Source organism: Pezoporus wallicus, unplaced genomic scaffold, assembly GCF_028554395.1.
Source record: "Pezoporus wallicus isolate ANWC-B61680 ecotype Strahan unplaced genomic scaffold, APGP_CSIRO_Pwel_v1 contig_227, whole genome shotgun sequence".
Lineage (NCBI taxonomy): Eukaryota > Metazoa > Chordata > Aves > Psittaciformes > Psittacidae > Pezoporus > Pezoporus wallicus.
The window spans coordinates 2,826,380-2,852,284 of NW_026635704.1; the positions used below are offsets into that span (position 1 = coordinate 2,826,380).

At 40.9% G+C, this 25,905-nt stretch overlaps 1 protein-coding gene across 2 annotated transcripts in view; it reads right to left on the reverse strand.

The window, feature by feature from the left end:
• The window catches only part of LDLRAD4 (low density lipoprotein receptor class A domain containing 4), a 282,359-nt gene extending 271,176 nt beyond the window's left edge, over positions 1-11,183 (reverse strand). The window contains exon 1 of one of the 2 annotated variants that reach the window (XM_057397410.1): positions 11,022-11,183. The gene's annotated coding sequence lies outside the window, so the exon portion shown is untranslated. The remainder of the gene's footprint in view (positions 1-11,021) is intronic. The other variant, XM_057397409.1, reaches the window with a different exon arrangement.
• Positions 11,184-25,905: the final 14,722 nt, after the last annotated feature.

Genomic DNA, 25,905 nt, shown 5'->3' on the forward strand with positions numbered 1-25,905 from the left:
GAAAGAAAGGAGCACATTTTTTGAATCACAACAGAGGACTCTGAAATATTCAGACTTCCTCAAATTCAAGTGTACAACAGAATATCTCAAATTCTTTCTGTTGAAAGAAGCTACTTCTAACCAGGTACAGAAATGCTTTATCAAGGGTGATTAGAAGAGCCTTGAAGAAACTTAAGAAAATCCTTAACATAAATGTATATCATTAGTACGTATATGGAGTTACAGCTATTACAGCTCTAAGGATGCAAAACATTATCTGCTGTGCAGCTGTTACTGACACCGAAGAGCTTCCATCTGGAATTTCTTGATTGGGTTGGAAGAGGAAAGGAAAGAAGAGGAAACCACTTAGACATTACAGAGACATGATGTCTCTGAAATGTCTGCACCTAAAGAACTACCGATGAAAGAAAGAGAGAGAAGTCTAGCTACAGAAGCAACAGGAAAGCTAGCAGAAATCTATGGGAGATGATAAGAATCAGTTGCATGCAGCATTTGTCTTTTGGTAGGTGCCAGAGACACCTGAGAATCTCTCACATACAAGGGGACTATGTTATATTCCAAACACTAAGCTCAGAAACAGGAAAAAAGTATTCTTTCGATGTTTTTACCCTGCGCAAAGAGAATATCCTTAGGATCCAATAAGAATTTTAGTCCTCTTCATCCAAACCTAAGAATCCAGCGCCCAGGATGATGACTTACTATATATTTTCTCTTGTCTCTAGTATCTATTATACCATGTAAACTAAAAAAGTCACAACTCTCATAAGCCTGTGACAAAACTTCTCCATTTCAAAAACAAGCACCTCTGACCCCAGAAATATATTAGGAATTCTGTACATTCACGAGGCAGGGAAATACTTAAGTTACTAAAATTTATCTGCCTCCACTGCAGTGGCCATAAACATAACAAGTATGCAAACATCTTGGAAGCATCAGCTAAATGTACAGCAGCTAATATATCGTAACTCATTTCTCTCTTCATTTTCTAGAAGGACAACTGTGGTTTTGGTATCAGATCTGTTCCCAAGCTTTCAGTCAGAGCTTTTAGCGTGGCTTTATCTTCTTGACCAATTGAAAGTTCAGAAGGTTTTTCTTATAGGGAGAATAAAACAATCTTTGAATCATCCTATATAATAGAATGTTTATAAATAAAAAGACACAGGTATCCTTTTCCTCTTTAAAGAAATAATATAATCCCTACCTCCATCACATCATGGACCTCAACAGGAACGTCCAGGTAAAAATCTCAGTTTTGAAAGGGTCACGTAAAAAAGGGCATAGATAGAACAGAATTTCCAGCTATGTACACTGCATTTGCAAGTACTTTAACTGGACAGTTCCTTTTCTCTGTAATACAACTGTCCTGGGAGAAAAGTTCAGCTGGACAAAACCAGCAAAAAGATGACAATTATCTCACTTCTTTCGCAGAACCCTGAAGAATATAGGCTCCACCATTCACTTTAACCTGCTGGAATATAAAAGCTTCACTATAATCTTGCTTTTATGTAAATTTTCCTATGCAAGACATAGGGAAGTGCAACTTGCACACCTCTGTGGTCAGGGCTGACATGACAGGGCAAATTAAAGCCTTCTGGCAACAGAGGCTTTGGCTCCCCCAAGATACTCCTTCAGGTGAACTTCAGATTGAAAAGAAAGGGGAAAAGAGATATTCATTGTCATGAATGAAAGCATAATGAAACACAGCTCAGATCAGACCTAGCCAGTTTCTGGGCTGCAAGATAATTTTCCAATGTTATTAATTAACCTCAAAGAAGAGAAACGCAAAAAAAAATCTCATTTTCTACCAACTGAAGGCCTCAGTTTTACAACTGTCAAATAGAACAGATTTTTTTTTTCCCCTCAGTTCTACTCTTCAGTGGACTAACAGTTTCAATATGCAGATAGAGAAGATCATTCCAGGCCCCCAAATCTGAGGTGATCTACAGGGATTTCATCAGACTGCAGAAGACTTCTCATGCAGGCCGTTCAAGGAAACCAGATGTTCCTAGAAACACAGTGTCCCTGGTCACAAAGTGCAATCCTTGGCAGTCCAGCTCCATGCCGAGGACCCTGAAAACACTAGGCCTCTGGCCAAATCACAGTTCACCAGGAATCAAAGACAGGCTGTTCCTTATCTGATTTCAGCGAGTCTGTCACATCTAAATCATTTGCAATGAAACATCCCAAGTTCAATGAACTCCCATTTCCTGACTAAATTACGTTCACTTGAAAGTTTGCAACTAGCTCCATCTAAGATGCCTCTTAAGAGCAGCACCATGAAAACTGATCAATAGCAAGGGACATGGAGGACAGTTGAGATCAATCAGGTAGGGTATAAGGCACTGAAGTTAAAGCATGGTAAACACCTAAGACAAGAGTCTCTCATTTATATACAGACGGGTTTAGATCACTGTAATTTAACTTGTGTTCTGAATAATGTTCTCATTCAAATGTAAAATTACCATTGATTGATTCAAGCTAAATATATAAGGCTGCTCCACATTCAACACAGCATTCACACACTAGTTTAACATACTTTAACATATACATCTTGACTCAACACTTCAAGTGATTTGCTTTGGTGTCCCCATGTAGACATGATTAAAGGCTTTTATCTCCAACCTCTAACAACAACCAGGGGAAAAAAAGGAATGGGAAAAGACAGACTGTTGATGGTTGCATATTCAACTGAAGAACTCCTTTCAAAAGACACTTTCAGAATATCCTACACCACTAACTCCCACTCTACAATCCATAGAGGCCCTCTTCTTCCTCTCTATATTTCTTTTAATTCCTCTTGGTTTGCTATGTTTTTAGGTAATTTCAAACAAAATCAAAAAGACTCATGAACTAAATGCTTCTTAACTCATTACTATGCATTATCATCACTAACACACATCAGCACTATGATACTTTTTCCCTGAAATTTAGCTACTTGCCCAGCCACCACCTAGGAAAAAAAGACCAACCTGCAGAGAACCATAGAATGGTTAGGGTTGGAAAGCACCTTAAGATCATCTAGTTCCAACCCTGTTGTCATAGATTACTGGAGCTTTCTATTGTAGAATCTTTATACTATTCCAGTCATTTTCATCAAAAGGCTGCAAGGATCATTAGGTCAGAACAGTAATGTTCACCTACAGCTGTGGGTTAGAATCCTCATCCCTGTGCCCACTGTAGGTGGCCTCCTCTTGCAACTAAAGAGATGTTTATCTCCCTAATCCTTGGGACATTAATCCCTATACTAAAAAGTGATACCACTGTTGCTATCAATCTAATAAGGCGCTGTAAGAATAAAGATATTTGTAAAATGCTTTGATGAGAAAGCTTTGCCATAAGGTGCTAAGTAGAACAGGTCAGATAAAGCACACATTTGACAAACACTGGCAATATTTCTGTTCATCAACAGATGGCAGCTTTAAAAAAAATATTATTATAAGCTATATGAAAGCAGGCACCAAACACTACCTGTATTCAACACTGTGCAAGCTGCTTTGATTGGATAGATGGATCGCATGTTAGGCTTCCCAATTAAATAAGGGTAACTCTAAATTTAAGCCATTTTAAGTGAAAACTGGGTACTTGCAAAAAAATTCATCTCAAATGTGCTGTTTCTAGAAACCTATTATGAAGGCTATTAAAACAGTAAGAGGAATGCGAAAGGATCACACATATGGAAAACATCCTTGGTTGAAATATTCACTTCCACTACCCATACAAGTTTGGTGAGAAATCATAGTCAACACAAAGCTTTTGTGAAACAAAACACCTACACATGAGCTGCACTGGCCAATGGAGGCTATCAGTCAGGCCAAGTCTAGCTTTTGTATGACCAGGTGCAATCTTTAATTTAGGAGTGCTGTGTTTTATCTGCACGTACTTTTACAAACACTCCATTTCATTTTGCTTAACACCAGTTAAGCAAAACCTACAAAACCAGTCATCCATTAAGGTGAACTTATAAAAAGAAGAACACACTCCAATTTGGTATTTCGCAGAAGATGCCAGTTCAACAGCTATGGAGATTAAGTTAGGCTATTTATAAGCGTTCCTCACATCTTCTCTCCCATACCTTCTGCTACGCTCCTCCACTCTGACCCACAGGGTAGAAGGCAGGCAACTCACCTTTGTCTGATGAAAATCCCAAGCAAACCACGGCAAACATCCAGTTGAAATTCTATATAATACAGGCCAAAATATGCTCTATGAATTAGCATCACTTCACTCAGTAACTAATGGTTAAGCAAAAGCAAAAAATGAAGCAATACCATTTACCCCCAACAGTTAAGAAACACTGCTACATTTAGGCAATTACATAAAGTGCATCCCTACTAGATAGAGGACTAACAAATTCATAGTAATTCTTGCTTCATGTGTCATTAACACCTAATGGAATGTTTAAAGGTGTTTACAAGTCCAAAGTAATAATGGATCACTCTTAATTAACACACAGTAAAAATTTCATGAAAGTCTCAGTGGAAGAAGGAGGTTGTTAAAGAGATTGCTTCATATCTTAGTCACAGACTGCCCCCTCCTTTCCCTCTATGAAACGGAGAACAAGTAGGTTACCAGGTATGAGAAACCAAAATAATAGGCTCAGCTACACAGCATAAAGAGATAATTTAAAAAAAAAAAAAAAAAATCACACTTTTTCCTTCTAATAATCTTTGAAATCAAGAAGAGTGAAAGTTGAGTTCAAAAAATAGAGCACTGTTTGAAGATGCTTGCAAGTACTGGATGCTGAAAATTAAAGACGAAGCACAGTAGCCTTATACTGGCAAATGCCAGATAACACTAGCAGATGAGTCAACACTTATTTTAGAATTCTGAGTAAATATCAGGGTTTATCCAGAAGAAAACACTGTTTTCCAGTCTTCCCTCAACATGGGAGCGATTCTAGATTTTACTTCATTAAGCATTAACGTTCATTCTAACAGAAACTCCAACAGAATTCAGTATTGTCTTCTAAAATCACAACTTAAATACATTCAGTGGTCAAAGATTATGACAGAATCATTCAAACCTCAAGGTACTTATCATACAAACATGTAAAAAAAACAAATCTTTTACAATTTCAGAACACAGAAACAAAATTAAACTAAATACAAGAAGAACAGAAATCTCCAAATGTGTCTTTTACAAGCAATAGCAAGTTCAATATTGTGACTATGGCTTTTTTTCAGAAGCAGATTTCTTACCAGTTTTCAACAAAAAGGGTACTGGAGTGTTTAGCATGGAAGAAATCAAGAGCACTAGGAGATGGAAACAAAATGAAATTCCTACAGACACTTCAACAACCCACTTCATTCTCATGTGCAGCATTTGAGTAGAGGAACTTTCCTAGGAGATACTGTTCTGCTTTTTCGAACAAATCCTAAACACATGCTAGCTTAAAAATGTGGGTACGATGCCCACTACTCTCACCACTTGTTTTCCCTGTCCTGTAGACACCTAGGAGTGAGTGTCAACACAGATAAAACTTTGCAAAGGTCCCCTTACAACTGTCAAAACACACTCGCCCTTTTTTCCACTACAACCATCATTAAAGTCAAATGACTTTAATATTTTCATTTATCATCTCAGTGAAACCAAACAAAATCATATAGGAGCATCTGGATTACAATTTTGTCCCACCAAAAAGTACACATCAAGTAGCTGCCAGTATTCTAATGAGTAAAATTCCTCTTGAGAGGAATAGTTCCCCAAAACTGTAAAATACATAACTGAAACTTATACTGAAAAGCAAGTAACAAGCATGCACATTTCCAATTCAGCCATGCACAAAAAATCCTCCCTCCTAGGAGAATTATTTAGGATTTTAAAAAATATTTTCAGTCAAGCCTACCAACAGAATGTTTGTTTATAAATTTATTTACATAGGACTAATGCTTTTTTGGCTGGGTAGGGGAAAGACTAAAACCTGGGGAAAATGATGAAAAGGTTTGTGCTTTAAATGTCCGAAATAATGTTCAGTTCAGATACAACTAAGTTTGCTTTATCAGTTTCAACCTTTAAGACTAAATATTTGATTCAACACAAAACAATGTATTCTGTTTATAATGGCACTTTAATGGAAAAATGCCTCAGCTTAGCCTATGACATACTTTTTAACAGTTATCTAACCATCAGAGAGTCTATCACACCTGCAATTCTACTTAACACATCACAAAACATAAGCAGAGTGGCATCAAGCAGAGCCACACACCACAGGTTTATACTGAGCTTAAATGTTCTAACAGCAGTAGTTTATTTATCCCTGCCATGTAACTTTAACGGCCTTTGTGTGTGGATGCTAGTAATCACTGACTTCCATTGTCCCCTAAATTGTCCAATGACATTTTCAAATGCTTTTTAGTTTTAGCAGAAAATAAATCATAAAAATCACTAACATTTGCCATCCTCTGCTGGCACTCTCCTCGAAAACTAGCCCCCCCTAACTCATACATTACATTCATAATGAAATGTATTCCTGTGAGAACACAGCTACCTCGACGCGGAGTATCCAGACTCCTGTGCCCAATGACCTTCCAAAATCCAGCGGTAAGGGTTTCTGATCAGTTCCTCTGCAAGATGCAGACATTAAACATGAATTATGGGTGTGGATGTGTCGCCTTCCCAGCCCTCTCCCCACCACACGCAATTCCACCCCCAGCTTCTTTCCTGGTTTTCATGCAGATTTGTGCCAGACATTCAGCACCCTCATTAAGTGGTGTCTGGCAACTTGCCTAAGTTTTAGTGGGTCCTGGGAATGCCAATATATTAACCAGAGGACTTTCTGCATACCCTTGAGAGATTTTATTCTAGCAAAGTCAACCACTTGGCACAAAGAAAACTTACTTCAAATCTAGGAAAGCTCTTCATTGGCAATAAGAAGAGAAACTGCATTTAGATTCTTCTTAATTTCTGTCTCCTATCTGAAAGGGAAGTTTGATGTAGAGCAAGATCATCCAAACATGGTTTAAAAAGTCAGGCTGCTGTCTGTAGTAGGATTTTAGAGAAAAGAAAGTCAGATATGAACAACACAGGCACAGCACAACATCAAGAAAATGATTCATTTTCCTTCCCTTGTCTCTTGTGACCAAAATAATCTTAATCAGGGAGATTAAATTTACCCGTTATTATGCTGAGTGATAATGAATGGTGATACAGGGACTTGCAGATTTCCACTGCTTAACTAAACAATAAGAAAAAGCATTTAGTAAAATTCATCTACATCTACCATATTCCAAATATGCTAAATCAAAGCATATGCTACTGAAATGCATATATTAAATAAATATAGATGATGAATACAAAGACATTTTGCCAGCATGAAATACAGAACAGACTGTAATGCTGTCATCACTTATTCACCTGCAAGCATTCTTTTGACTGCAGTCCCCTTACAGCTGCTATTACTCAACTGACAGTCTCAGAAGTAAGCAAATAAAACTCCTCTCTAAAATAACTTAAATTTCTCTTTCAAATCAAATGCTCAGAAGAACACAATGGGGAAAAAAAAAGGATCAGTATCTTTCCTTTACTAGAATATTCTGCCTGTGTGGCACATAGAAAAAGTTGAGGTACAGTGGACAAATGTGTCATTATTTCATTCTGAGACCATTTCTGCAGATTTGTACACCTAGAGAATCCCACTCATTTCAAGAAGTTGCTCAGGCAATCTGCTATCCTTTACATATTGCTACCGATTATTATTAGAAAGTGCTTTGAGCTGACATTTACCTCAAACTCATCTTGGTTTGTGCAAAAACTTGCCGACTTCCTGATAAGCAGTTCCAAAAACTCACGATCCATTTAAAATGACCAATTAGCACCAGAGATGCAGCAAGAATCAATTAAAATCAATTCAATTCAAATGTTTTAGCGTATGTATTAGAAGTCTGGCAAAAGTAAGATTATGTTTGGTGGGAAAGAAATTTTTAGCTATCTAGGCTGCCTTTGCTTAGATATCAACCTTCTAGGCAAGACGGCTATTCTTAAAAATAGCTGTCAACTGAGAGAAGAAAATGTATATGTATGAATCATTTCACTACAGGGTTGGATTCCCAGCAACTGATGCACCACTGTTCTGGCATCGGTGCCTCTAACGAGCAGCTGATACTAGCTTGGTGCCATTGAAGAATTTCACGGTTACCACAGAACCAATCTGCAGGAAAATTCATGCCTAAACTCCTAGAAGTATCTGCGTTCTGTAACTGGCAATTCACTTGCAAGGAGCTGTTTTAAACTATTAGAAACCTGACAGAAAAAAACTTTTCCAAGACCACTCACAAGTTAAATGCATCAAACCATGTCTGCTGATGCGAGAGCTGTTGGGCATGCATGCGCTTTCCAACACTTTATTTCTCTTTGAGATTATATCGAGTTGAATTACTTTTAAGATACCTCTCTATTATTTCCACAATCATTTACTTCTTTCTGGCACATCACATCCTTGAAGTATTCCAAATTATTTCAGACAGCGTCACTGAAATGCAACTAGCTCTTGGTGGTAAGGCAGCAGTCACTAGACAGGATACTGCAGGCAACTGTGGAAAACAGAACTAAATTTTGGCCAAGAAAATTGGAGAGAGAACTTCTCTCCCCGACTCTCTCCCACAGCCACCCACCCCCAAAAGACATGGTACCTTCAGTGCACAGAAAACTAACAACTAACAACACATCTTTTCATGTCTTACACAGAGAAAACAGCATCTTACTACTTAAAGATAATAAATGCACAGGTTAGTTCTAAATTCTTCTACTGTCCAATGGTTTTATCTTACCAAACTCACTACAACTATGCCTCAGTCCTGAATCTGAGTTTCCTTCTACTTCCACAAGTTCTCAAGCCTAAGATGCTGAAGACTGAAATTCAAACTTCATCAGTCAAATGCTGCCTAGTGCCTGTAATGTTTCAATTAACATAAACCAATGGCCTGAAATATACTGTCACACACTGTTAGCTCATTCTGCATTACACATTTATCATCATTTAGGCCTGCACAGGCATCTGAATTTACTGGAGAATACTGATATGCCTTAAGTTCATGCAACAATGATCTTCACATACCTAAGGAGTCAGAATTAAACATGTTGCTATAAGCACAGATTATATAAAATTAGGTATTTTTACTTCTATACGTAACCGCGTATAGTTGACATGTTCCAATATAAGTTGTCCTCTCACTGGTCACGTCACAAATAACAGTAACTTAGTACCTGATGCTAAAAAGCCAGCACAGCTACAGATGCTCACAGTACCATTACTACATCTGCTAATACGGACTAGTGGATGCTGATTAGATTGTTCCCCACCAGTGCACTGGTTTTCCAGTGAAACTTCCCCTTCCATTTACCACCACTAAGCCATATTTATATGCTCATTAGTGGAACCATACATGTGTGCACCGCATGCACAGTTATTCAATTCTACTCGATAGTGAGTCCATCATGTGTTATTTGAGCAAGTTTGGATCATCACACAAAGTAGACTTATCAAAACATTAACATAGGAATGAAATTGGAGGGCACAATAAAATTTTTGTATAACCAAAATACTCAGAGCTTGAAGGATGAAAACCAAAAGACACTTTCCAGAGAGGAAGATTACTGTACTTAAGCAGCATCTCTGGTCTTACCTCATCTGTGTCTACCAGTAATTGCCCCTTGGGCTTTCTCACCAGCAAAAACTCTCTCCCTTTTCGGCTAGCCTCAGATGTACACTGCTGCATACGTTTCACTCTTCATGTTATGTGGCGCACCTTTCCAGTTCAGAAATATTTTAATACAAGATTATTTTGTCTGTAAGAACACACAAACCTCTGAAGAGTTCTCCTTCCTGACAACAAGATGCCTGTGTTTTAGATCTACAAACTTTTCTAACACCAAACACTATTTCTAGTACCGTATAAAATTATTCACCAGATTTCTGTTCTCTCACACAACTATTGTTTGCTATTCAGAAAAGGTTCTGAACGACAAAGAAAAAAGTCCTTTATCATTCTAGATGTTCAGTAAAGATCTCGTAACAGAAGTTACTTTTGCATTTTGCCTGTTTCCTGCTTATTCTTTAGAGAACTTAAACCTACCCACAACGGTGTGCCTGTGTCTGCAGCAAGCATCAGCTCATAAACCTACGCGTAACTACCTACCCACCTATATGACGGATAACTTGGCAACACCATTCACAAATTTGGGATGCGCATATTCAACGCAAACAATGCAGGCAGACGTCAGGTACAGAGAGGCAAAAGACAGACTTCTGCTGATAAACTTTCCTTAAAACACAAACAACTAGAGAAGGCATTTCACTAAATGTAGGTCACTTGCGGGTGAGCCTGGCAGCCAGGCTGCTGCTTCTCCTCCCTGTAAAAGTTGCCCGCTTGGACCCGGGCGCAGTCTGCCGCGCAGCCATCTCCGTTAGAATACGGATCTACCCCGCACCGCCACCGGGACTGCCCACCGCTGTGTATCGCATCAATCCCGAGGACAGGCGAGGTAAGCGGTCAGACGGGGCTGGAAGTATTTACTTGTGAGCAGCCGGAGAGGACGTGTCGCACGCTCCCCGCTCCCCAGCGCCCTGCCCGCCGCCGCAGCTCCACAACCCCGCTCGCCTCCGCTGCGTGGGTCTCCCCGCCGTGCTGCCGGTCCCTGCTCCTGCCCCGGCCGCGGGGTGCAGCGGCGCGGCGGCAGGCAGCGAGCGACGGGGCTGCCGGCGGGCAGGCCGCCCCCCCGAACGCCGCTACCTGTCACCGCTGCCCCTCACTCCGGCCACTGCCGCCAGACAGCCCCTCAGCAACACCCCCCGCTCCCGCCGAGGCACCTGGGGGGCGACCGCGGGGGGACGCGCTCAGCCCGACCCCGGCAGCGGCTGTGGGGGGCTGGGGCACCCCCGCCGCGGGAGGGAGTGCGGGCGCTGGCGGAGTCCCCCCCCGCACGCTCCCAGGTGTCCAACTCGGGCCTCCCGGCACTTTCCCTGGCACTTTCCGCCGCGGCGCCCCCCGCCCGTGCCCGTCCCCGCCGCGGCGGGCAGCACTCACCTCCCGCCGGCCCCCGCCGCTCGCTGCCGCGCGGGGCTGGCCTCCTCCGAGGCGGACGGGGCGCCTCGCCGCCTCCCCCTGCCTGTCTCCGGCAGCCTGTCTCCCTGCGCTGAGACTGTGCCTGCCTCCAACTCATCCCCAGCCTCTCCGCCTCCCCCCCCGCCCTGCCCGCTCCGCTGGCTGCCGCCTGTCTGCAGAGAGTCTGGCTCTGGCGGACGGGCGCGGGGGCCGCCGGCGGGGGGGGGGGAGCGGGGGGAGGGGCGGCGGCGCTCCCGCCCGGCCCCGCAGCCCACACTGACACCTGCCGGGCGGATGTGCGCCGCCACCGCACCGGGGCCCGGCCGCGGGAGCCCCGAATCACCCCCGCTTCTGAGGGAGCCGCCGCCTCTGCGGGAACGGCCCCGCTGCACCCGTGGTAGTGCTGCTGCTGCTGCGGCGAGGCGCTGCGGGGGGAAAGCAGGGGCTGAGGTGAACGCACTGGAGCGGAGCCTGCCCTGCACCTCCGGTAGGGACGGGAGCGGCGAGGGGGGAGGAGGGGGTGCAGATCCACACTTTGTCCCATGCAGAAATGAGCAGATTTTTGACATTTCTAAAAAATGTTGCAAGACAGGAAAACCCAGTTCTAGCCCTGGCCCAGCAGGCATGAACCCAAGGCAGGCTGCTGCCCTGCCTGTGTGCACTTGCACATGCTGTCCATTGCAGTCAGTACCGCAGGCCTGTGTAAAACAGTCAAGTTTGCCCCTGCCCTTGGGTCTCCACCTGTCTTTGTGAATATGCTCGGGGATGCAGGGCTGTGGTACAGCACCTGAGCTTCAACTCCGGCCTCCCCCCACTTTCCCCAACACAGCCATGCCCTTTTGGGAACAAATGTAACACCTGAAGTTGTGATTATTACAGAAATATTTATGCACACCATTCTCATAGAAAAACAAAAAATATCCCTATTTCTCTTAATTCAGATCATCATCCTTAGTCCACACTCCCATGTGTGATGTACCCCAAAGACTTTTCCCTTCCCAGCTGTACCTAGAGCCCTAAAATGAATAGAAGAAAGAGGAGGGAGTGGGTAACACAGTGAACTATAACAGTTGCTAACTTGAAGAATGTGCCCTTTCAGCTCAAATGCGCTTTTTAGTGCAGCTGGTTTGCCTTCTTGCCTCACCTAGTTGCAAGTTGAAGATGCACATCTGCCCGAAGGAGCCAGGAATCTGCCAACACAGAATTCAGAGCACCAAGCCATGAAGTGTCAGTGACAGAGGGCCTGCAGTTTGTGCTGCAGGTCACCAGATGTGACAGGAGACAAGGGAACCAGTGGAGTAGTTCCAAAACAGAGAAACAGATCTGCAGTGAAAGATGATTTTAGCAAACATGTTAGATTATGCCACAAGAAGCCAAGGGAACATCGAGCAATACAGGAAAGAACAGCTTCCAGTAACCTGGAAGATATACGTGGGCTTCCTGTCCTGAAAGTTGCAAAATCATCAAAAGGGCAAAGGTTTAACAATCACCATAATTAACTATTTATAATCCATAAATTGGTATTTATAATTTATGTATAATCTAACAAACTGGGAGAACCTTGATTTCAAGTCTGCTCTATTAGCCATCAAGAGTCAAAGTGTGCCCCAGCAACCTGTACACCCTTCATAACAAATGAGTGTGACATGCTTAAGCTGTGTTCCCTTCAGTGACTTCTCCAGGAAAACCAGTCATCCATTTCCATCATAGAGTCTTGCCAGGTGGAGAGAAATATCCCTAACCCGTGGAAAACTTTGTAAAGCATAACAGAATCACCTCTCAAGTTATTTCTATACAATACCTCTCAAGCAGAAAAATTTGCCTGGCAGCAATTTGGGATATTTTAGGCTTGTAGGAGGACAGCAAGAACCAGTGAAAATGCACAGGCTTACGCACATGCCCAGAAAGCCCTATGTATGGATCTGTGTCTGGAAAGAGAAATGCAGAGAACACCCAATACTGCTGGTACTCTTGTTCCTATCCAAGATATCTCTGGAAGAGACAATCTACACCCTGATATACCAGCACCTGCCAGAGGACAACAGTTCCTCAGATGTATAAATTCCTTTACCTTTTAATCACAAAAATTACCATTACAAGTTCTGTTCAGTGTCTGGCTCCATTTAAACATGTCTAAAAAAGTCAGTATTTCTAAATCTTAGAGACAGCCTAAGAGTATTAACATTTAGCCCCTGATAAAGTTATAAATCATAGGCGATCTTACATTTCACTCTAAAGTGAATCCCAGAGAGAGTTTGGCTACATGAAGATACATGTTAAAAAAGCATCTCTTCAGTGAAAGCAATAGTCCAAGCATCGCAATACTAGGGTTTCATATCCATGAGGTTGCATAGGTGTCCTGATGGTCTGTTTCATGGATAAATAGGAGAAAGTTCTTAAAATGGATTTAATGTATAGGGTGATCTGTGTATGATCTTCCTACTTTTCTTTTTCCTCCTCTCTAAACCTAGTAATGATACAGTTAATATTTGGACTGTTGTGTTTAATATATTTTTTGTCACTGCTTTGTAATTCATCTGATAGAAGTAACTTCAATGTTACTGGTAGACAGGATGGATCTGTGCTCCTAAGGGTGTAGCTTGCCTACAGGAGCTACTCACCCCTGCCATGTCCAGACCCACAATGCAAGAACCAAAGAAACCTGGTTGGCAGGTTCTCTGCTGACTCTACAATAAACACTTGGCCCAATCATGCTATCAGATCTGGCAGGAGATACCCAACCTGGTGAAGCACGCGGCCTGAGTGTCCATATCCATCCCTGGTAGGGCTCCTTCTCTGCATTTGTTCCATATGCTGTAACTGCTATCATGTTTTCCTTCCCTATCTCACAGCCTGCAAGACATGCCACACTGACAGGGAGGAAGCCAGTGGAGAAAGCAAGTATTTGAACAATTAAGACTGAGAGGAACAAATCTGAATCTAGGGACATAATGGTTGTTGGGTTTAATTAGTCATGACTCATCTTGTTTCCCACCAGGAAGCCACAGATCACTGTATTTCAAGCATTACTGATTCCTATTATCTGTAATGCTGAGAGAACAAGGAAGAAGAAATTAAAAACATTCAAACCGCAGTAAGAACATAGCCAAATAACATATGAGCACATGTAATAGGCCGGTCTTACTGAACCACATGTAAAAGTATGCCACAAAAACACAGCACCTAAAACTAGTTAGAAGAGTATTTGGTAGGGTTTTCTTACCCAACATATCATCCAGATTCATCTCCCAGTTGCCCACCACGAGCTGATAAGCGTGGCTCATAACCCTAACCTGGTGCTGTTTCACAGAAGAAGACTGCAGCACACAGAGACAGACAAGTCTTCAATGTGCTAACTTCCAAAAGACACCACTCAGTCAAGCCCCTGTGGTGAGGGGGCTGGGTTTTGGTGACTTGTGGTTTTTGTTGTTGTCATTTTAGGTTTTTATCATGGCAGAATCTAGTAAGAGAAGACTTCACAATAAAGAGGTGACGATCCTCACTCACTAAAGCCAGGAAGTTATATTCTTTGTCTTGGATGACTCCCAAGAAGGTCATTCCTTTCAAAGGCTTTCACTCTCCTGGATTAGACTAACAAGCATACATTAGGGAAGAAAACTTCTGTATTAGGCGATATATGGAACTAATGGCCAGCTATCAAATCTCCTTAAAATTTTAAGGATCAGTAACATTAAAAAACAAAAAAAAAAACCTCATACCAAAAGCTTGCCATAATGTTTTTGGCCATTTCAAAAGAAAAAGGCCTGTCAGATATTTTAATAAGATTCTGAAATTTTCCAAAGTGGTTCAAGATCTCAATGCAACTTCTAAAGTTTCAGTTCCAGAGGAGGAAGGAGGCAGGCCTTTGCCTGAACTGAGTGAGCTTCAGAGTAGTTGAAAGGCCTCAACTGTGTGGCTGACTGGGTTTAAACCACGACAACACACCTCAATGCCCAAACAGGTGTGTGCAGACGGGCTTGTAGGACCCCTTGACTACACACAGGGTTCCAGAACCCAGACTGCATTTTCAACAGCATCTTACAGTGCTGTGCAATTGTGTCACTCCAGTGATTGTGCCGTCTCAGAAAAGGACCACTTTGTATGCCTTGTTAAGTAGGTGGTAGGTATTAAAGCATTGATGGGGGGGAAGTATGAAAGGATGTAAGGAAGGCAGCACAAGAAAGATTACTTGCAACATTCTGCTGTTATACAAAATCCTCTGTTCTAGTCATTCACCAAAATTAGATTCAAATTAAATTCAAAATTAGATTAGGACAAGGGGTAACAGCTTAAAACTTAAACAGGGGAAGTTTAGATTGGATATAAGGAGGAAGTTCTTTCCTGTTAGGGGGGTGAGGCACTGGAATGGGTTGCCCAGGGAGGTTGTGAATGCTCCATCCCTGGCAGTGTTCAAGACCAGGCTGGACGAGGCCTTGGGTGATATGATTTAGTGTAAGGTGTCCCTGCCCATGGCAGGGGGTTGGAACTAGATGATCTTAAGGTCCTTTCCAACCCTAACTATTCTATGATTCTATTCCAGCTAGTTTGTTGTTAACGGGTGCACACACACAGATTCTGCAATGTGTTATTCATCCACAAATTCCACCCACACACCTGCAGACCCCTCCATTAGATGTCAACCTCAGTTTCAGACAGTCCCACACATCTTAAGATGAGATATTACGGTTTTCTTATCATGATGGACATAACTAAAAAGGTTTTCATGCTAAATAAAGTGCTACATCAGATTAATCTTGGTGAGCACCACGAATATCCGGACTGCATCCTTAGGTTTTAATAATAAGGTAACATTACAGAGCACATACTTCTTTGTTCTCAACAATAAAAAGGCTTGGAAAGGACATCATTAGACAAAGTACTATAGAGATGACAATCATCTGCATCCAGGCTGGAATTCTCCCAGCTACTGTATACACTAAGCAGTCTAAGAGCTTGGAAGAGGAACGGCAGAAATCTCAGCTGAACATACATTCTGTATCTCCTGTTGAAATTTCAAAACCTGTCCTGTTGGTCAAAATGACATTTTTTGAAGTCAGCACCAATGCACTGGTGAATTTGGAGCTTGTAAAAAACAGTGGATGAAAAGCTCTGGCCACTCCTACTGTCTCCGAATTTATGCAGCTAACACATAGCTAAGAGAACTGGCTTCCCAAGACTCTCCAAACTATAATGGCAGTAACACCCTCCTCTTTTTTCCTAAGAGAAGGCCTAATACAGAACAACTCCACTGGGAATTAGCATAGATCAGGTTGTGAGGTCTACCTTTAGCTTCTGATAAATCGTCCAAGAAAGCTATGATGTGGAAATCCTCTGCTAGGAACCAAGAGAAATGGACTGGAATCAGATCGTATCAAATAAGCTACCAAATACCACAAGCATTACCATAATAAAGAGAGAAATTACATCCTCTGTTACAAGGGGCTGGATGACTGCACAGCACTCAAAAGGAGCTCTGTATCAACATCTTATTATATAGAGTCAACAATGTATGTAGCAGTCAGACAGTATTTGATGATCAAATAAGAATCAAACTCTTGTCTTAATCTGGCTATTCTACAGGATATACTCTTATCAATTTACAATTTGCGAATAGGCGTTTTGCAAAATAAAGTCCTTTTCATGTGAAAGATATAACAGTCTTATTTATAATAAAATTTCCCCCAAATATGTTTTCATTTTCATTCCCAAGTCTCAGATGGACTTTTTTTTTTTGAGGACAAGCCTTAGTATTTTCATGATACAGACAGAGAATCTAAGTCATAAAAGAAATATGATTTGCCTTAAGAATGTACTATGAGAGTAGACAGAATTGGGAACTGATCCAAATTCTCCTGGCTTATTCTATAGTGTTCCGTCTACTGGACCACAAAGCAGCTATTCACTGCTTCTTATTCTTAATTTTTTATTTTTGAAGTACTACCAAACCCCCCTTTTTCTCCAGAAACATAGCCAGAATTACTTTCTTAGCTACCAGTCTTACTGTACAACTAACATAAACCTACTGGTTCATGCTAGTTGTGAGGGAAGTAATGAGTTTGCAAAGTATTTTTCAATGAACAGTTAGCAAATATTGTTGAACAGGATTTTAACTCTTTTCAGGTCCACATCATAAACCCCACTGACTTCAGTAGGACCAGGACTGGACTCATTTTATACACACAGAGGTACACACAAAATCTATAAAAAAAAAAAAGTATTTGAAAGAATGTGGTGCCCATGTAGCACTCAAAGCAGTGAGCCAAAATTTCCAAAACTTTGGATAGTTTTACATGAAAAGAGGAAAAAAAATATGACAAGGCTGCATAATAGAACGGATTAACAGTAACAGCATCGTCACCTTATGCTTAACTGTAATGGGAAAATCAGTGTCACAACCTTCTGTCTTTTCTGTTCACTAATATAAACATTCCTATTCAGCTGCCCAAACTCCTAGCTTTCAAATCCTTCCCAATAACTTGACACATCCACATGTATTTAAAAGATACTCTATTCTTCTTTAGGGCTTCACAGAATAGTTCCATCTTTCTGTTTACACACTTTAAAATTTTTTGCAATAAGGACCATGTTCGCTGTGTCCCTGGCACAGCACAGAGCACCTGGTCAGTGCTTAAACTTTAAAGTATAATTGCCCTCATTTTAAGAACCCCGCATTGCAATAAATTTATTTTAATTCTGCCTTTCAACTCTCCTCAAGGATAAAGCTGAGAAGTTCCAGTGTCCACTTACTACAACTACTTCTTTTCTCTTTCTCCTCCCCCCCCCCCCTTTAAATTAAAGCCTTTGCATTAATGCTGCACTAAAATCTGAAGGCTTTACTATGACAGAAGGCAATTAAAGCAAATAGGTTGGACAGATTACACTACTCAAATTGCATATATTGTCCTATGAGCAGTAGCTGAGTGTTTTTCAAGCCTAAAAGGCAACTCTACATCTTGTTCAGGCATCCCAGGCTAACATTGCTCACTGAATCGGATTCCTGTATTGTCCAGAATGAGAACAAGTGGGACCTGCTGCTGACCATATGCCTGCTTTGCTTCATCTGCTGCTGTGACCAAATGCATTTTTTCATGTCCAGAAAAATGTTTCTACAGTTGCTTACAGAAATACTGCAGATAAGACTGTTCTATTATTCCCTTCTAGCTTATTGTTCCCAAAGGGATTTTAGGAACTCTTTGCTCTTCCACACTAAATGTATCCTAGTGACTTTTTTTTAATCCTCCCCAGTGCTTTTGCAGGTTACCTGTAGTATATCTTTAATATTGAAAATCTGCAGAGCATACAGCTGTTTAACGCCTCCCATTAAAAGCTCTCAAAGCATTCTGTTGTCACTAATCAGTTCAATCTCACTAACCCAGACGTACACAAGCATTATACCCATTCTATAGACAAGAAAACAACTACAGAGAAGGCTGAGTGGCAGAATTCATTCCTGCATTCAAACTCCAACCACTAGATCACAAACAGCTTGAAAAAAAAGACAAACCATTCTCTTTCACTCAGATATGCACAACTGTGTTCACAGGAGTTCCTCCAGTAACTCGCTTTCTCTTCTCTCAGATACTTCCTTAGCTACTCATTTATTTATAAGCAGGCTACCTGCAGATCTTAGCATACCTTACAGACACCAAGAACAGAGGCCAATATAAAAAGCTGTCATTAAAATATATCTTTCTCAGTTATTTTAGCACTGATATGACAAGTTGCAAGAATGCAAAATACATTAAAATTACAGACTTTTACATTTTTTTCCTTTAACACATTGACTGTTCCTTGGGCTGGTACCTTCAGCACTCTTCAGTGACAGCTGAATCGCTTAAAAAAGTTTCTGCACCTCAAAATTTTAACTCCTGAATCTCTATATCATCATTATAGACCCTATCCTAATAGGTCATTCATGTGTTTCTCTAGTGAGTGCTATAGTACCAAGATGTGAAAACTATACCTTGATTTAAAAGTTTAATGTAATGAGATGAAAGAAAAATAGAACTCTATTGCTTTCTCCAACATAAGAAATTAGAAAGTACTACTATGTTCAAAGATAGTCTTCTGCAACTGATTAGAAGTGCCATGCATTACACTGTATAAAACAGACTTTCACAAGGGGAAATAGTTTTCCTAGGTTAGGAAACTATTTACACAATAGGTAGTGACGCCATATACTAAAGCTTTGGTGTTTTTTAAACATTAAGTGAAAGAGTGGACTGCAATCCTAACAGTGAAAAACTCCTGTTGCAGATTATTGCAACTTTGTAAGTTCTTCTGATACAATGTGATTGTTTGAACAAATACCAGTCAATTCCCAGTGTGGCATTAACCTTTAACTTCGTTCTTCTTCTATTATTACATGTTACCATTCCCTTCACAGCATAAAACAGAGACGGCCCAAAGGATGAATCAGGAATACACATGGAAAGAACTTCCCCTTGGTAGAAGCTCTGCCTCACTCGTGCACATTAACATCTTGCTCTTGTTTAGTATCCTGTTCACTAAGCCAGACTCTAACAGCAGGAATTCATGTACAAATTGTCACAAGTTAAGCGACAATGTCAAACTTACTACAAAACAGTTAATCTGTCATTATTGTTTATAAAATGTATACTCTGCCCCAGCAATGAAAGAAGTTGGTCTTTAACCAAGAAAATAAATGCCTCATATTGACCTGACAATAACAATTTGTACGCAGGCAGTTAATGTGAAACAGCTGACTTGGAGTAACTTACTTAGAATAAGGAGTTAGAGAGTGAGCAGGTTATTCATGTATGTGTACTCTCACTATACATGCATTCGCTTTATGTCAGATGGTCTGGCAACATTTCTATAAAACACAGCCATACCTGTATCTTATGCCAATCTGAGTTACATTGTTTCCAGAAAATTTCACTTCTTCAAGCTATGTCTTCCTGGAAAGATGACAAACGTGTGAAATAATCTCTTTGTTCCTCAAACCTGAGACTTTTCACTAGTGTGCATACATGGGCAAATAAATACCTGCTAAAATAGCTGTGCCAGTCACAGCTTCTTAGCACATAACTATCCCAAATGGTATTGCTTCAAAGCTTGACAAGTGCAAAACAGTAAAGCCTGCTCCCGCTCACAGGTATCAGGACTATCTTTTTAGCACATATTTTTGCTTAATCTTTGTTTTTACAGTGCTATTTATGTCTTTCTCTGCTGTACTCCATTTGTTACCCTGAAAGCACAAGAGAATAGCAACATCAGAACTTGAATTACACCGCATGCAGTGAGGCCATGCACAGACCTTAGAGCCTTAGAGGGAAGCAGACAATGTTATCTTCAAGCCTTTTCTCCCTCCAAATATCTGCCCTTCTGCTGAGGGCAAGGCCACAGAGCAAAGAAGATACTGTTCTGTTCAACCCCATTTCTGGCACCACAGCCCAACAGCAGCATGGAAATCTTGGCAGGGAACACCAGCACTTGGGCCCTTTGAGCAGTTGCATGGGGCATCCAGCCAGGGGCTGCACAGCTGCTGCTGCTGGAAGAACGTCCGAGCGACCCTCTCACCTACTGGGCCTCTCTGGTTTCACACACCACTCACCTATACACTGAAGGATATAGCAGTATCAGGAAGACTTCTCCCCATCCACGAGTCCTCATGTTAACTGGCATAGACTCTACTTGGTAGTTAAATTGCAACAATCCAGGCAGAGCCTAGGTGTTGAGTTTGTCTAAAGAAGCCCCGAGAACACCAGAATCACATCTGCCACCAGAAATAAACTAAAATATTGCTCTGGAGTCAGTATAGCTGTGAATTGTCTGGTTTTAAAGAGATTTACATGTGCATAGGAATTTATGTGTCAGTGGGCAGTCTCAGCTTTGTACCAGACATATGATTTTATATGAAATCCAGATGTCATTTTAGAACAGTGTCAAAAGTCAGACTAAAATTAGCATTTACCAAATGACTCTTTTAAAGACAAAAATATGCTCTGCAGCTTAAAGAAAGAATCCTAAAAATATCTGAGACTCATTTATTTCTTTTAGCAATGTCATTGGGTTTTCTCTCAAACAAACATATAAGCCTAAAGAATCAAGAGCAGAAATACTTTTCATATTCCCATATGGCTCACAACTCAGCATCAGTTTATAAGTCTCAGTAGTTCCCCCAGATTACACAGTTGTCCACCACTATAGTTTGATTTCCATGCATGACATCTACCTATGGGAAAAGTCTTGATACACTGGAAAAGACCAAGATAGGGTTTCTACATATATTTAGCAAACAAATGAAGTTATTTTCAACAGTCTTAGGTTTTCTTAGGCAATATTAGAACTGCCTGCACACTACTGGTTGGTGCAAGAATGAAAGAAAACCCAAATCACCATTGCTCATTTTGTTCCGAGACAGCCACCACAGAGCTGCACCTACCACTCTACAGAGAGAGTTCACCTTCAATGCCATGCTGTGCCTACCCAAACTGTAGCAGTCACCCACTTTCACTGCATAAAATGGTGCTTTATTTGCAAAGATTTAAATAAAGCTGTCTTTGTTCATGAAAGATCTCTATTCTTTTCAGGAAAAGGCATGATCTCATCATTCTGATATAATTGTCCCATTAATTGTGTGAAAGAAACTTTGCATTGCCACAGCTGAGACAGATCACCCAGAAGGTGAATCTGAGAGTCTAGAGGGATGTTTACAATTTACCTCATCAACAGGAAGAAGAATATGTGTCATTTAGCTATTCCCTACAAGTAACAAAGCAAGCAAAATCAGCACGGGGCTATGCTGACATCAAGATGCCATTCAAAGGGTATCCAGCCCCAACAGTGTCTCAGCCTCATAATAAGCCTTTTACGATCAGTTGCCTGAAAAATTCCATCTCAGAAAGGGATTAAAGATGTCTTTAAGCCAGGAACATTGAGCTGCACCTTCAAGGACACCTGCTTATTTTAATGACTAGCGATGGCATTTTCTGCTGCATGGTCTTGAAGTTCTGCAACAGACATACTACATGTAGCTTTTTGGTCAGTTGCAGGTTTTTCATAAAAATTGTTTAGATTTGTAAGTCCCAAGAAAGCAAATTTCAGAAAAAATATGGTATTATTATAGTTGATTTTTTTTTTTAAGGAAAAAAAAACCAACATTGTGGCCATACTATTTATATTGATCTGTTGTAACAGATATTACCATTCTTAATACAGTTTCTGAGCTAGTGACTTTCTTCCAAGTCAATCTTCCTTCCACAGTTCTAGTCAAAGTGAATAAAAGATGATCAGATACAACAGTTGTATGAAAGAAAAATCCTGTCTTTCAATGCATCCCAGTAAGCAGATTGTTTCAGCAGCTTACTCTTGAACTGACATGAGTACTCCAGTCATTTCTAAAACAAACATCACAAGACCTAGCTACAATAGAAATGTGTTACCCTTCAGTGCTTTGAGAGTTTCAATTTATCCAGACTGACAATCTACAGAAGCTTGATGCTGGAATAGCAGGAATGTTGCGTGTGCAAGGATGCTGCACTAAGGGATAAACGTGTTCTGTAAGTCCCACTAAGAAGCCTAAAGTCCTTAAGATTCTACACTGTTCTTGGTGTTTAAAGCCAGAGACTGAGGGATGTGGAGTGACAAGATCAGGCCCATCACTACAGAAGGCAAGACCATGTAAAACACTATTTCCACCACAGGTCCCTCTACTTTTTTCAGCTGGTACACATCAACACTATACCAGAACAAGCGAACAGACTTCTCACCTTTCCTCCAGTTCACACTCTTGTAGCCTTAGGATTGCACTCTTACCCTTCTACCACCACCACTTCCACTTGTTTTTCATCTAAAAGCCTGGCTTTGCCTTTTTTTGTTTCAGGGATTCTGTCTGACACACCTGACTCTACAGGCACAGCTGTGTATCTGTTTTTCCTGGATTGACTTCTTGGACTTTGGGACAGAGTACAAATGTATCTTCACCTTCAAACAGGAAGATCCATTTGAGGGACCATGTACTAGTCTGACCTGCTAGATCTTAAGCCTGTATTAACATAGAAAATAGGCTTCATCCTATCTCTGGATAATCAAGTAGGGCAAATTCTTGGCAACAGGGAACCAAAATTTGCCTCCTTTAGACATCAATATTTATGATGTTTCATATCCTGAGATGCACACATTATCCGGGCTAAGCACAGTGGAGCTCTTCCTCTGTAGAGAGGAAGTACTGCTTCCCATGCTAGTAAGTCCTCAACTCGAACATCTTGAGGAACAAATGCTTTAGCACACAGCCTGCCTTGCCTTTGTTGTTCTAGGTGGGGCATGTGACTTATTTCTGTACTGCCTATAGATATGTTGAAAACTGCTGCCCATAAATAGCTAATCTCACCACAGGCTGCTTCCCACCCCCTGTTTAAGAAGCAGGATACCACCTTTTTCACAGACCTTGCCAAGTGATAGCAAGCTTTTTTCTTAAATATTTGTTTTCACGTGCACTTGTGACAAAAGAGTATTTTGTCCAGGTCAAAAAGGGACCAACCTCTGCTCAGCAAGTATTGGTGGCGCAGAGGCACACCCCTTCATTCCTGGACCCTCTGATACAAGTCTTTCACATGACAAGAATCTGCCTAAGCAAGCAGTGTGGGCTTTACTCATCAAAATTATAAATAGGAAGCCCACTGTTCCCCAAAGCAATTGTCAGGCAACTCCCACATCACCAAATTAACAAAAAAAACATCTTAGGACAGGCTTCATGTTATCACTTCATCATGTATAAACTGGATTACTGAGGAAGCACGTTTAAGAACTGCAGTGCACTCCAAGGCATTAACAGATCACACAGCCTCTGCTGTTGAGTTTGGGGATGGGAGCATCTGGGTTTCAACCCAATCTCGCAAATTTCAGAAAAAAATGGTACCTCTAGGTGGGCTGGTATTCAGTCAAGCTGACAAAGGCATCCTCATTCTTGGCACCACTGTTCCAAGCTGGCCTACTCTCCACTCCAGCATGTCCTTCTGACCCAAAAAGGCTACATACTGACACTGCTTTAAGTCACATGCCTATAGGAAGGAGCAGATCAGAAGCAGGGGTGGCTCCTGGCTGTGGAAATGCCAAAAGCAGCTTTCCAAGATGAATGACATCCCCAAGACCCCTGCCCCTGCAACAGATACATTGCTTCTGCCCAAGTTTTGGAATAACTAGTGTGTCCTAAAAAACTCCTCCAGCTCAGAAGAGGTTACAACCTCCACCCTTCTGCTAGAGATTATCTGCTGGAGGGGCTCTTATTACAAATGTTCCACAATCTGTTGCCTTCAAAGCGAGCTGAGTTAACTAAAAAAAAAAAAAAAAAAAAAAAGAAAACTTCTTTCTAACCTAACTCATTTGACAGACAACTTAGCAAATGACAACACACACAACAAACAGATCTGAGCTGATAATCACAAACTGAAAAGATAGTGACAAGCAGCTAAGGGCAGTTATCTCTTCTGCAAGCATAACAAGATCCAGACAGTAACTTCTGCCCATGACTTCATTAAACGACAATGGTCTTTTAAAAGGCAGCTTACTTTCTACACATTGCTAGAATCAAGAAAAATTATATTAGCAAATTAATCATCTATGTTGCTGAAGCTGTTATCTTCTACTTAATCCACAAACAACACTCTCTCTGCACAGCCAAGTGTTGAAGTATCCAAAGCCTCTTCCCAAAACCTTTGTTTAAACGGCCCTAAGAACTTTTTTATTTTCAGCAAGTTAAAATTTTCACCTGTTCGACTCATTCTCTATGGCACCAAACTGTTTCAAACGATTTTTAATATTCCAAATGCAAGCTTCATTTTCAGTACATTAATTTCTATTTCACTCTACTTATATGCTTTTGGAATTACACAAAATAAAATACATCTTTCTACAAAAGACTGGATGAGAATCTCCATGCCATAAGATAAGATCCATGATAACTTCCTTACTGAAGCAGAGCAGAAGTATCTTACCTAGAACCTTTCCAAGAGGGTAACCGCTATACTGTGGCAGCATAGTTGGTTTCATTTCTGGTGACGCTAGTGATTATTATTCTTTTGAGTAATTCTGTATTATTATTATAGCAGTTCTATAAACCAGCCTCAGATCTCTTGAGGGGATTTTTTGTTCATTTGCTTTGGAGTTTGGTGGGGTTTCTTTAAAAACTCTCAAACATCTTTCTTGTTTACAGCAGTACTGAAAACCCTAACAGACCACTTCCTATAAGCCACACAAAGATACCTAGAGCTATGACAGTAGTTCCTCTAAGGACTCCAGGGGTAGCCACAAGGAAGAAAGGTACAGAGAAGCTAAAGAAATTGTGCAAGAAGTATGTGGCATATGGGAGAGACTTTGAAATTACTTCTTAATATCCACCAGCTGCCTAACATGGATTGTTTGAACCCAGGAAAAGGTATACTATGAAGGGGCAGAAAAAGAGGTTTGGAGAAGTACATAACTTGCCTACATTAAATGGTTTATGAAACTAAATGGCAAAAGTAAGCACCAATTGTTGTCCTAGGTATGCAAATGCTTTGAAATCATCCCATGATTTAATTTACTTGATTTCTAAAAATACCAAACCTTTTAAACTACTATTCAGCTACACAATAGGTTGGTAGCCTGTCCATCAGCATTCTTTCCAGAGACAGCTTTTAAGCTAATAGTCATATTTTCATGACTAAAACCAGGTAAGAATCTTTATCTCATGATCTTAGGTTATGTTCACATCCTGTTCACACACATCTTGCTTTCTGTTTCGTCACAAGGACAATAGAGCTTAAATACTTTGTACCACCACTTCTGTCTTTTCCTTTAATTCTTTCAGTTCCTTAATTCTTGCAATATTTATTCAGTTTTCAGCTACTGTCAACAACTAAGT